The sequence below is a fragment of the Cygnus olor genome, chromosome 17 (genome assembly GCF_009769625.2).
Source record: "Cygnus olor isolate bCygOlo1 chromosome 17, bCygOlo1.pri.v2, whole genome shotgun sequence".
Taxonomy (NCBI): domain Eukaryota; kingdom Metazoa; phylum Chordata; class Aves; order Anseriformes; family Anatidae; genus Cygnus; species Cygnus olor.
The window spans coordinates 8,311,232-8,324,504 of NC_049185.1; the positions used below are offsets into that span (position 1 = coordinate 8,311,232).

At 46.9% G+C, this 13,273-nt stretch overlaps 1 long non-coding RNA gene across 1 annotated transcript in view; it reads left to right on the forward strand.

Annotated features, from left to right (window-relative positions):
• Positions 1-9,779, forward strand: part of LOC121079635 — a 96,198-nt gene extending 86,419 nt beyond the window's left edge. Inside the window, exon 4 of the long non-coding RNA XR_005825117.1 lies at positions 5,669-9,779. This is a non-coding gene — a long non-coding RNA (uncharacterized LOC121079635). The remainder of the gene's footprint in view (positions 1-5,668) is intronic.
• Positions 9,780-13,273: the final 3,494 nt, after the last annotated feature.

The following is a 13,273-nucleotide window of genomic DNA, read 5'->3' on the forward strand; positions in this document are numbered from 1 at the left end:
GATTTTGGTACAAGAAACAGGACAAAGCAGAAAATGGTGTTGAAAGCTGAATGAAGGAAATCTGCTCACTATTCCTGTGGTGAATTTAACCCGTTGAAACTAGGCTGGTTAAAAGCACCTCTGCTCTTCCTGTTGCCAACTTGACCTTTCAGAGGCCCCAATCTGACTGGCTTCCCACGCTATCCTAAAAAATTACTGGGGAGTCGCAAACAGCACAGCGCTGCGTGGGAGAAGGCAGTGGGAGATGTGGGGGAATAAATGTGTGCACCCAGAGAAGGGAAAAAGTGATGGAGTGGAAAGGCTGCCCAGACCTGGGGCCAGCAATAAGGGAGCGGCAGCCTCACTATCTGGTGTGAACAGCGAGCAGCTCTTTTGCAGGCGCCAGGGCTCGGCTGTGGTTTTGAATATTGTTCTGCAGTCCGGCTGGGCTGCTGGGAGCGAGCCATTTGTTTGTAGATGACCCGAGTTAGCTATTGTGCGAACAATCCCCAAATGGCACTGTTTAACCTTAAAAATTGTGATCTCTTCGGGAAGAAGTAACTAATTCCATTATTCATTTATGTGGCTTCATATGCAAGCGAAGAAGGATTTGAAGCAATTTGCTCATATGGATTTCTGCGCCTTCTGGCATCCTTCAGGACAGGATTGTTTTGCAGAGGAGAGACTCATCAAATGACTCGCTGAAGGTTTAATAAAAAAAGGAAAAGAAAAGGCCATAGTAGAGTTGGGAAATGAACCCAGGAATGTTGACTTTGAACTACATGAAACCCATTGCACTACAGTAGCATGCTCAGTACTTTTGCTTGGTTTTCAGCCACAGCTTTAAAGTTTGGCCAACAAAGTTAAGAAGTCAGGAGGGGGGTAATTTTTGTTCTTCAGATGAAGAGACTGAGAAATCTAAAAGCCTGGTGCTCACAATAACTTATTACTGCTCTTTATTTGATGGAGTGACTCATATAGCACATAGCTTCAGGAGCAGGTTTGGGGAAAACTATAGCTGAAAACACAGCCAGCTGTAAAAAGCTAGCCATTTCCTACACAGTATCTACTTCAAAAGAATAAAATAGATGTCTCCTTTTTTCTATCCAAAAAGTCACTGCAGAAGCAGCTTTCTTTTGTTATCTCCCAATAAATGTGTCTCTGTAATAGTGGAATTTACTGCTGGGGGTGTGCGTTTCTCACCACTGCTTCCCCTTACAAAACGCTAATCTATCTTTTGCTGGAGAAGGCAAATGATGTCATGTTTCCTGTATTTTACCTACTTTCCAGCTGCTGCAGAAAGGCAGGGCTGTAGGTAAACATCTTACTCTGCAAGAGCAGAGCGGGAGCTGCTGGGCTGGGGCCAGGCTGGGTTAGTGCCCTGAGAACAGACCGAGGGGCACAGCGAGCCCCCTGTGCGAGCCTGGCTGACTTCTTGTCACCCGCATAGTGACCAGCCCAGGCACATGGGGACAACATGGTCACAGGGTGCTCAGCCCCACGGGTAGTGCAGGCAGAGGCCGGTCGGCAAGTCAGGACGGTCTGGTTGGCACGGGCAAGCACGGAAAGTTTGCAGAGCACTGCCTGAACTAGTCTTACCTCCAGCGAGAGCGTCCTTGACATTCATTAAGGCTAAATTCACTCTCACATTTTAATCAATAAAATGGAAAAACAAGAAAATAGGAATGCATAAGCAAGCCTGGCTTTTTGTTTTGTTTTGTGGTGTTTTTTTTTTTTTTTTCTTTTTATCAGCAGTCTAACAAGCCCAGGAAAACACCCGCCTGCATGCCGGATTTGCCCAGGCAATTATCACAAATGCAGATTGAATAATTACGCATGCGAAGACCCGTCTGGTACCTGCCACATGCAATGACTCAATCTGTGTGCAGGTGCGTGTGTCTGCGTACACCACCACATGCTCCCCTTCAGCAGCAGAGCTGCGATAGCTCTGCCCCCTGAGTGGAAAACTGAGCTCTTTCCACCACATTGGCCCTCCAGGATGCTGCGGGATGCTGGGGGGCTGCGGGCACCGGCTGGGGGCTGCTTCCCCTCGCCAGTGTTCGTGAGCATCCACCCTGCCCGCTGCAAACTCTGCTGACCCACTTGAGCAAGGTGTAAAATCTGATGCCTCACTCTCCCCCCATTACTCACTGAATTTACGCTGTCCCTTTCCCCAGGGGAGCTGTGTGCAGCCCCACAGCTCTGCTGGCTGCAGCTTTGTTTTGCAGTAATTCTGGCCTTTGCTTGTGTACCAGCAGAGCATGACTTTCCTTATATATTATACTTTGAGAGCAATACAAGAAAATAAAAATGAGTAACAGCTTGTTTCCCAGCCCTGGATGGAGCAACAATTTTGATGAATGGACAGACTAGTTGCACGAAAAAGAGCATGAATAATTTGCAATGAATAATATTCAAGTGTTACCTTTTTTTCCACTCATAAATTGCTTGCAAACTTTTTTTCCCCCCGAGCTGTTAGTCACCAGAGCAAATAGCAAGCAGCGTGTTGGAAGCATTTGTTTTCTGCCACCCCGAGCTGTGGTTAGACACTGGTCACTCTGATTGATGGGGAAGCTCGTACGAGCAAGTTTCTTTGGTTGACACCTCGAGGTTCCTGGGGCTTTGCATATATTTCTTTCACAGGCAACAGCAGATGCTGAAACAGCTGTTGGTTTGCGACTGTTTGTAATTTATAAATTATTGCTTCCACAAGTCCCAACCAACACTGGAGCTTGACAGAGACCCAGGTTAAGAATGAAATACTTTGTGAAAAATACCTATAGCTGTTCATGCTGCTAGAGTCACAGTTCACCATTTCTCCCCATTTCTCTGGAATTTTGCTGGGGTTGGCAGAGTGAGGGTGAGGCCACTCAGCTCCGTCACTATTTGTCTTGCATGCATTAGCATAGCAGGTTGCCTCCTCTGACCTGCTTCGTCTGAGCTGGGATCCCCTACCTCTCTGGTTTTCCATTTCTTTCCCACTGACCTATTCTAATCAGCTGAGATACTTCCCCTTTTTCTTTTGCTTGGACTCAAAGCAGTGTGAAAGAATGACCTCTCTTTCATGCGCATGATTGCATTTTAAACTTTAATAGCTTCCATACCATTTCTTAAGAGGCACTCTGCTCGGCTGAAGGTCCGTACATTGCACTCGGGTATAGGGAGCAGCCAGAACATGATGGAAAAGTACAGTCTGTGTCAGGTCTCCATCTGCATGATGGACACTTCACGTTTAAGCTACACTTCTTTCTGCACTGAACATATGTGAGGTGGTGGTTCATCTCATAGAGCAGTTACTGACATCGTGCAGCTGTAAAGAAATCTGCTTTGCCTATGAAAAGACTGGAGTATAATGTAGCTAATGCTAATCAAGAGATATCTTAATAGATGCCAGCAGAAGAGGCTTCAGGGAGCGAATGTGACGCAGCCACAAAGCCTTTTCGCTCTGCCAGAGTCCCTGTGAAGGGCAGGGGAATGTTTAATTTCTGTGTGTGTGTGTCTTCAGGGCTGGCAGCAGAAACCAACACGGACGAGATTAGATCAGCCCTGCTTATTCTAGAGGGAATTAATTTTTTTGGAATGCTATGAGTTTAATGATTTATTTCCTCCGGGTGCATCTTCGACTGGCTACGGCCTTTCTCGCATTAAAGGGAGACGGCTTCGATACACAAGGAACGATCTGGGAAAAGTGCCTTGTTAACATGGATCCCAGAACTGGGAGTTTAAAGCCCAAATTACTTCCTCGTTGTGAGATATGTGAATTATTAGCTCCTGGGTGGATAGCTCTGTTATGAACTTTGATGTTACGAACTTTGATGTGACAGTAGCTGCTCAAAGCAGTGGAAAAAGTATGTGTAAAGACCTGAGAGGTCTGCAAAAATCATAAGAGCTTTTCACTTATGGAGTCTGTCTTTTCCTCTCTTGGTGGAGTTGTCTTAGAGGCAATTAACTACATCTAGGACAGGGATGAGCTGAGGTTTCTTCTTTGCATCTTTTGCTGGATTAGCCTACATTGCAAGGCTTAGAAAGAAATTTGAAGTGCAAAGGGTGAGGGAGAGGTTGGGCCTTGAATAATTTTAGACCATTCCTGGCGTCAGGGGAAAAGCAAGTGAACGCCACACTGAAATTAACTGCTTATTGCCTAAAGTAATTGCCACGTTCATAAGTTAACCAATTATTTGACCAATTATTTGACCAATGATGCTATGACAAGAACTCACCCATCATTGAAAAACTCCTCTCCAGACAATCCTTCCAGTATTGAGCCTGTTTTTTCCACACCCTGGTGTTCCCCAGCACCTTGGGGATGAGCTGCCATGGTCTCGGGGGTGTGGGGAGACGCCCCTTCTGTGAGTGGGGTAGTGGTGCCCTGTGAATGAGGGCTAGGGAAGAGCAGCTCCCCTCATTTTCTGACCATCCTGGGAGAGGTGCGAAGGGCTCTGCTCTTGGCTCTGGCGCAGAAGACAAGAGCTGAGGCTGGAATCCAAGTCGTGGTGGATAAAATGCTGGAGAGGTGGGCTGGTCCCCACAAAACCCTCCAGACCACCTCTAAGCAGCAGCTGGCTTCGCTTACAGCCCCAGCTGAGATGAATGGCATTCCAGGGCTCACCAGCATCCCGCCGCTGCTTCTCCCTTTACAGCTGCCGTCTGGTCGCACCAAGCGGTCTAGCCTCTTGCATTTGCTTTTTGATGCAGATCCAGCAGGGAGGGTGTGTGGGAGTGGGAAGCGAGGGCACTCGTTGGAACCGCACTTTCCAGTGCGAAAGTGGAGCCGAGGGTGAGCAGGGGCAAAGGATTCCTCCGTGACCGCTGCTTCCTTTGCCGTGAGAGCTTGCTCTGCAGTGCAGTGAGCACAGAGCTCCTTCCCACCCAGCAGGGAAAATGCCCTGGTAGCACGGTGCACACCCACAGCACAGCGCTGCAGGAAGAAAGGAGGTGGTTGTACAAGATGTAAAGATAGGATGCACAGCCCCGTAGGAGGGATGTGTGAGATGGATTGCAAGTGGGAACCAAGAAATATGCCTGCTTGGCTGGATTCTTTGCAACTTTTTTTTTTTTTTTAACCGCAAGCATTCAGCACTACTGATGGTTTTCCATAATTTCAAGACACCTTTACCATGGCTGCCAATAATCCTGCTGGCTCGCTGGGATTCGTCCAAGGGGCAATCCCTTCTTTGCTCCCTGTTGCTCTTAGCCCTGCGGTTGGACAGAGGCTGGAAAAGTTCTTTGCAAATCTCCACCTTTGGGATGGTGATGTTTAGCCCAGCTCTGATTTTTTTTCCTTCTTCTCTTTTTGAATGAGAATAGCCACAGAGGAGACAGCATCCATCCCCAGCGAAACGGCGCTTGTACCCACCCCCAGGACAGCCTCTTCCTGACAGCCTGTCACTGCCTTGTCACAGTCATGATGGATTTGTTCTGCCATCTCTTTATTAGTTCCCTGTGTAGAACAAGGAGGCTGGAGAAATCATGAGCAGTCCTTTAACCTTTCCTCTTCTGAGACAGGAGTAATTCTGTACCCAGGCCTTTCCTGATGGACATCTGTCCAGCCTGCATCAAAGGGCACCCAGGGGGAGCGTTCTGTAACCTGCCCAGGACAAGCACATGGTAAGAAGTAGTCCGTGGTGTATTTGTCATTTCTCCACATATTAACCTTTTAATTTGAAATTTCTTCTCTTTTCCACCGCAGATTGGAAAGCAGAAGAGCTGAGTCATCCCCTGAGAAGAAACCTCCCACAGCAGATGTTGCACCATGCGATCCTGCTGTCTCTTGCAGTCACTGCTGGAGGAACTCATGTGTCACCTGAAGACCTGCATGGAGATAGCACGGTCCCGTTCCTCCGGTCACATCACTAAAGCAAAGATAAATTCCTTGTTCAGTGCCTGGTGCACTGCAAGTGTCAGTAAATCCTTCCTGTTTGGAAGCATCCCTGCCTGTATTGAGACCTTACCTTTGAAAGGTGATAATGTGAAAAGCGTCCTGCTACATTTTGTAATGAGGACCTATTTATGTGTGCTATGTGGGGGACGTCCTGTCGTTTTCAACACTGTGACCTCTGGGTGACTTTTCTGAGCTTTCCTCTGGCACTGAGCAGAGAGAAGGCAGCTTTATGCCAATAATCTCGAATGAAAGTTTACAAGGGCTAAATTCAGTCCCTGTTTCTGTTCATGTATTGCCTGTGATTTAAAGCAAGTCACTTAATTTTCTTGTTCCTCATCTGTAATATAACACTGCATTTTCCCTCCCTGCAGCCTGCCTGCTTTCTGTAGATCAGATGTTGGCCCAGACTGGGCTGTCTTGGAAGCAGGTGCCTCAGCAGACTGCTGTAAATCACTCAAGTAGAGTCCTGGAATCACAGAATATCCTGAGTTGGGAGGGACACACAAGGATCATCAAGTCCTTGCACTAAAGTACCTTTAGTAGTTACTGATACTGCTGATACTTCAGTTTCCGCCAGTTCTCTGCTAACCAGACCATGAGTTTCATGACATTTTCTGCAATATTTAAACCCCATGTCCTTGCCTTAGCTGATTATGTGAGAAACTTGGTTCCTGGGTTTTGTCTGGGTTTTTGTCTTGTCTTTTAAAGGTACATCACTAGCACCAGTGCAAAAATGATCCTGAAAGTGTGAACGTTCCTTGTCTGTTACCTGATTTGTTTACCTGCTGGCACAATGCACATGTTGGGTATGAACAAATGGCATCTGGGAAAAGTAATATACATATTTAAGTATTTTGGAGCCCAGAAGAGTTAAATGTCTGCTTTTGGGTTTCCCTCTGGGTGTTCCAAAACAGCTGCAAGAGTTAAAGTTCTGTATATGTGCTGTCCTATATTACAGGAGCTACATTCATATCTTTCATTCTCAGCCTCCGCCTCCTCCTATTCAATTTACAGTCTAGACTGTTTAAAAATATCTTGTTACTGCCTTTTTTTTTTTTTTTCCTATGGAGAAAGGGCACTTGTGAGACAATGCTCTCAACTGGAGATTACACAGATTTGTTGCATGTTGGTGCACGATAACAGGAGAGGTTCCAACAAGCTCCAATATATAATAAACTGTGAAAGCATAAATTGCATATGATTAAACCTTTGATGGTGGGCTGTTAGGAATTCCCAGTGCAACATGCCACGCCGCCTTTTACATCAGCCCTAACAATGACAGTGCCAGACTCGTTGGCTCCAAGGGGTTAATTATACATTATGGATGAAACAATGCAAGGATGCTTGTTAATACTCAATTATTTGCATGGTAACCCTGGGTGACTCCCTTACTACTGCTGCCAATTTGCAGTGCTCACCTGGGGCAAGATAGGAAAAGGCTTGTCATTCCTCACCCAATCCACTGTCTTTCTGCCCCTCCTTGCTGTTTTTTTTCCTATTTGCAACACCAATTTGCTTGTCAAGGTGTCTGACAGGTGAAAAGCCTACCTGATTATTGAAATTGTAAGGTCAAAAGAAATGTAATCCATCTGCCATGGATGGCAATGTGCAGCTGATGCTGGTCCAGGGCAAAATAGAGATGAGGGGCAGGTGAGGTGGGCAGGCAGGTGCTGATGGGCAGCTCTTATGGCAGTGGTAAAGCAGTGGGGGATAAAAAGGGTCAGAGAGGGAGTACTTGGGCTGGTGGTGGCTATCTGCCTGCCTCTTAAGCAAAGCATTGACTGGGAAATCTTGCATTTAGGTCTCCAGGAGTTGGGGCACCTTGTGGGTCTAAGTTTAACAGTGCAGGTTCCTCTTGCTCTTCCCTGTGAGTGTTGCAGGGCAGCTGGATTGGGAGGTGTGCATGGGGCTGGGTGAGGTGCTGCCGGAGCTGCTCCAAAGCCTGGCTGTGCTCCTTCAAGCACCCAGAGCCTGCCTGGGGGATTAATTGTGTTTAAACCCTGCTGGGATAGTTCAGGGCCATGTGGCGTTGCTTCCCCGTGACACTGCTTCCCTGCAGCACATGTGGGGTGAGGATTTGGGAGAGAGAACTGGGTGATGTTCTCTGATGTGCTGGGAAGGGGCTGGAAGCCATCCCCCTACTTTTGGCACCCCAACTCCAGGGGCCTGAGCACCTTTTACTTGCTGGAAGCTGGAGCTGACACTGGAGAGGTGGGCTGGGATAAGGTGACAGGCTAAATGCTGGGAATGGAGCGGAGGTGCCATGTCCCGAGGAAGATTTCTGGAACTTCTGAGTTCTCTCCTTTTCAAAAGAACACAATTAACTACGTTAACTCCCATAAACCTGGGATAAAATCATCCTCTCAGCAATTGCAGGCTTTGTATTTTTTTTTGTTGTTCTTTTAAAAATAGCCTGAATGTTGCTACTGTGTTCCCACACTAACTAACCCCTGCTAAAATCAAGGCGATGTCTGCCTTATGTCTTTTCTAGGCTGAAGGAATATTTGAGGTTTTAAAGATATTTCTTTCTTTAAAAAAGACTTCAGGGGGGAAGCCTACAGTAAATATGGCTCTGACCTTATCTGAATTGTTCCTGTGCACTGAATCTAGCCAAGGACTCTTGAATAAAACAAACCTGAAGTTTCTAGGCCAAGTAGGTTTTGAGATATGGCTCTACGATAAATTGTTAGAGGAATATTTCAAAGACTGAATTGCACCTCATTTTTCAAAGTCCCATATCTCACAAACACCTTGTCTGATCTGCCACAAATTTTGTCAATAAATTATCCTCTGGCTACTGATCGCATATGCAAAGTCTTCAGCAAAAAAAAGCCACACAAATCTTTGCTCCCACCTTAAACACCTCCCTCCTGGCAATAAGTACCCTCCTCCCCTCAGTGCTGGCAGAGTTTTTTGGGGGCTATAAAAATAATCCTGTATAACCCTGACAGTGTAGTGCTGGGTGGAAAGTCACGGAGCATCTGGTCCCAGCTATCTTCCTAAAACCTGTGGTTTGCAGGAACATAATTGTGGAAAGCTACTCCCAGTTTTGAATGGGGCTGTGTGGTTGCTCTGAATTGTTCCATCCGGTAGCTGGTGGAGCAGTTTGGGGCTGTAACTCCTCTTCCTCCTCCACTCCAGCCCCCTGTGGGCCAGGAGATGCTCTGGGATGGCTGTGACGTGACCTGGGCTCACAGCCTTGTCCCCCCGACGTTGCAGGGCTGCTGTGTGCAGCCAGCCCGGTGGGCATGAGACCTGGCAAGTTTTGGGGCCGATGGTGCCCACATTTGTGGCTCCCTGTCTCTGCTTTCCCAAAGATCTAAAATTTAGAGGTTTGTACCACCTGTAAGACCAGGAAAGGGAGAGAAAGATGTGACCTTAACTTACGGAGCATGGTGTTTTCAAGTACTTTGTTATGGGGAAGTCGGATAAAATAGGAAGTTAGAAACTAAGTATTTGTAGACTCTTTTATTTAGTGGGTGAGCTCCAGGTGAAACGAGAACAAAGAAAAAGGCAAGGGGATCTGAATATGAGCCACGAACAAGACTAGGATGGCAATGGTGAGCGCGGAATCAGCATTGCTTGCTGTCATCCTTCATGTTTTTTATTCACAATAATTAATCTCAAGGAATTATGTCTCTGTGGCAAACGCTCTCTTAGCAGAAAGGACTTGATAAATCTGTGCTTCTATTTCAGAGACATGGACAAGCATTTTTTTTCCCTTTCCCCCCATTTGTACTCTTGCAAAGATAAGCCTCTTCTTTTCTGGTATCTGCATTCAGATCCATGAGGGAGTTATTAACTGAACTGGCAGGGCTAACCAGCAACAATGGGACAACGACCTTGTCCTTGTAGTAATTTGTTCCATGACATTATAAGGATTCAAATGAAATAATCATTTAATAACAGAATAAAGAAGTTTTGCATGTCTATACTTATGATGATTATTTCCTTTCCACTGGTCTTTTCTGGTCTTCCTTTGGTTCCTAAGGAAATAGAGTAACAAGATTTATTTATTTATATTCCCCCACAGTTAGATCCTGTCTGAAGCCCCTCAGATTTTCAGTGGTAAAAACATCGATTAAAGCTCATAAAATTAACAATTTCTCAGGCTTAGATATCCCATACAAAGATCCATACTCTTCTGTGAGAGACTTACAATAAATTTACAAAAAAAAAAAAAATCTTTGAGGAAATATCTGCTGCTACACTGAAACATAAAGGAGAAATTTGGGATGCTCTCATTAAGACCTTACTAGTCCCTTAAAGTACTTCAAAGCCAACACTTCTAAAGAAGCAAAAGGTAACTGACATGGGGAAGTGTTTTCGTCTCCATTCAATTATTTCAGCAATCAGGTTAGTGCTGAAATTGAAATCCTATCCATCCTCATTACAAAGATATAATCAATAGCCGTAATTTAGAAGTTGGGGAATATCTTCATTAATATCCTCTCTGAAGTGCGTTTTAAATGTCATTGTATTATTAGCCAGCAATTATTTTCTCATAGTATGAGACTTAGGGTAAATATTTCAGAAATCTTATATGCCCTGCTAAACCACACCAAGCTGATAATCATCTAAGAAATCGGTGAATAAACAAGCACTTGAAATGCTTTTTCACCAGACAATGTTTTTCTTCAAGCTGCTGCCTGACGGCAGCGCTTCTTAGCAGAGCCATCACTCTGCATTTATTTATTTAAAATACTGCCTTTTTTTTTTTTTAAGTGCATTTCCCCAGCTGCCAGCTCAGGCTGCTGGGCTAACCCCGTGGCTGTTGACCCCCGCAGTGGTGGTTTAGGGTGGAGAGGTGGTGCCCCAGGGCAGGGGCTGGGATGCTACATCTGTCTGCTGGAGGTGGGCACCTGGGAGCAGATCCAGGGTCTGAAACCCCATTGGTGAGCAGTGTGCAAGCAGGCTGGGCTGAAATATGTGTATGTGGGGGTCTCTTCTGTCCTGTTGACATGTAATTGCTGCAGGACTCTCAGTGAAGACCCCAGGGTGAGGAGGAGCGTCAGCAGCAGGATATGACTTCCCCTGAGGACTTTGGCACTGGCAATACAAGCTGGGGGCTGACACGGGAGCACTTTCTCTGCATTGTGCGTGCTGACAAGGCACTGAAGGGAGTGGGGATGGGGAAGCTGGTTTCCAGTCCATGAGAAGGTTTGTTGGCCACAGAACAGAGAGGTCAGAACTGACATGGAGGTGCTGAGATGGCTGCGACGGTCACAGCATGCCCACAGGCAGAGGCTGTGGTAGGAGGGCATGGTGTTGGCAGAGTGTATCTGGAAGCTTTTGTGGGAAACTGTCCTCCACGGGTTGTGAGATCCAAGAAACCCCCTGATGAAGTGAGCATGCAGTCGTCTGGGAAAGCTCTGCATGGGCGGGACTCTGGTCACGGCCCCATCCATCGCGAGCCATGGCTCTTATCTCTGCACTGCATGGAGGAATTGGCTTTAAAAAGGCTCTAGGTGATATATTTCCTCCCTTCCACCGCATGTGTAGCGGGAGTTGCTGGGAGCAAGCTTTGTGTTTGTTGGTGGCATGTGAAACAGTATCTTCCAGGAAACTTCAGAAATATTTTATGAAGTGTAGCAATAAAAATATCCATGTGGTGCGGCCCATGCAAAATAACATGCTTGGCTGGAAGCACTATGTACAGTTCCTATAGTGCACTATTCATCCACAAAAAGAAAAAAAGAGAACTCGTGCAGATGGATTTCATCTCCTTGGTATTTGGATACCCATTACACAACCCCAAATAGCTTTTGTAGGGCAGTTGTAGAAGTAGTTATCCATGGCAAACCTTTCCAGCTCGGATCACAGGCTGGGCTGCGCTCAGGTTGGCCCTGCCAGGTTGGATCCGGCCCCGTGCTTCTGGCTCTGCCCCCAGGGAGCCCCAGCAGCCGTGCTGAAGCCGTTAACTTGGGGCTGGAGCTCTGCAGGCGGTGCTGCTGGTGGGACGCGGGGCTGGGGGCCGTGGGAAACCGCCTGCGGGGAGACGGAGAAATCCTGCAGGAGAGGCTTTGCTTCTGCTTCCTGGGAGGACTCTACCAGCGGGATGGTCTGGGCCACCTTTGAAGAGAAAAGAAAGATTAGAGTGCACTCTTGATGTATCTGAGCAATATTAATTAGTTAATATGGGTTCTGCTTTGTAGCTCCTGCTGCTGTGCTCCATAAGGGGTTTGCTACGTGCTTGATAAGAGTCCTCGTGTGGCGGCAAGTACCGTGCCTTTCTGCTGGAGTTCTGAGGCCTTTGGATATAGGGCTTGACAGGATGTGAGCAAGGATAGTATGCCCAAGGGACAAACTGGGCAGCTCTTCAGGGCTGGCATTTCTAGATCTGATAAGGGATCTTATGCAAATAAGCCCTAATGAATGTTAATTACTGGGAGAGTTACATACTTTGCTTGATTCTTTCTTGGCAGCTTGTGCAACTGTGTTTTTGTATAGCTGGCACTTGAAACAGTTGATTTCAAAAAATAATAATCCTCTGTAATTACAATTGCTTTATTAAAGGTTGCAGGGCTTATATGATCTCTGTAGTGAATCTTTATGAATTCTTCTATCTAGATAGTCATCTCCTGGCTCTTTCTCCAAAACAGCACTGCATGGGTTGCTCACTGCTCATATGAGCTTATTTGCCAGCCTTTCCCAGCCTGGATCCCATGATTTCTAGTAAGATGATGAGGACTGTATTTTGCCCAGGATGTCTGTGGGTGGAAGCCCAACTGTCAGTTCGACTTAGTCCTGATGATTGACTTTGGAGGTAGCTTCCTGCTGCACAGCACAGCTTCCCACGATTTGGCTAACAGTTTGGGTATCAGCTGAGGCCTGCAGAGCAGAGGTTTGTCCTGGTCCTGGGTGCAGAGTGCCCCTAAGAAGTCCTATGGTTAGAAAGTCCTTTTGTACTCAGCCTCAACGGGGCTGGAAGGCTCACAGTGCCCTTTGCCTACCACCTGGAGGCAACTGCTTTATACCCACACCCTCACCGTGCGGATGGGCTGGGGGGAAGAACTGCTCTGAGCATCTGAGACAGGAGCAGGTCACCGTGTGCCCAGCCCCTTGGTGCAACCCGTTCTAAAAAATCCCTGTCCCCAAACTCTCCTGCGTGATGCTCCCCTCTTGTTGTTTTTCTGTTTAGCTCCGTGACCTACAAGATCCCCAGCTGTGCTTGCTTGACCTGGCTCACTTCTGTGGGCTGCTTGAGCAGTTATATTTTTTCATAACTCAGCTGGAGGAACATCTGACTTTGCTAAGCTCTGCACAGTGAGCTTGTCCCGCGTGGCTCTGCAGGCGGGTCATGCGTCAGGTTTGGCAGCGCTGGGGTGATGAACACAGCAGCGATAGCAATTGGGAGCCCTCGTGCCCGTTTCCACTGGAGCTACAATCACTGGCTCTGTGACAAGTTTCCTG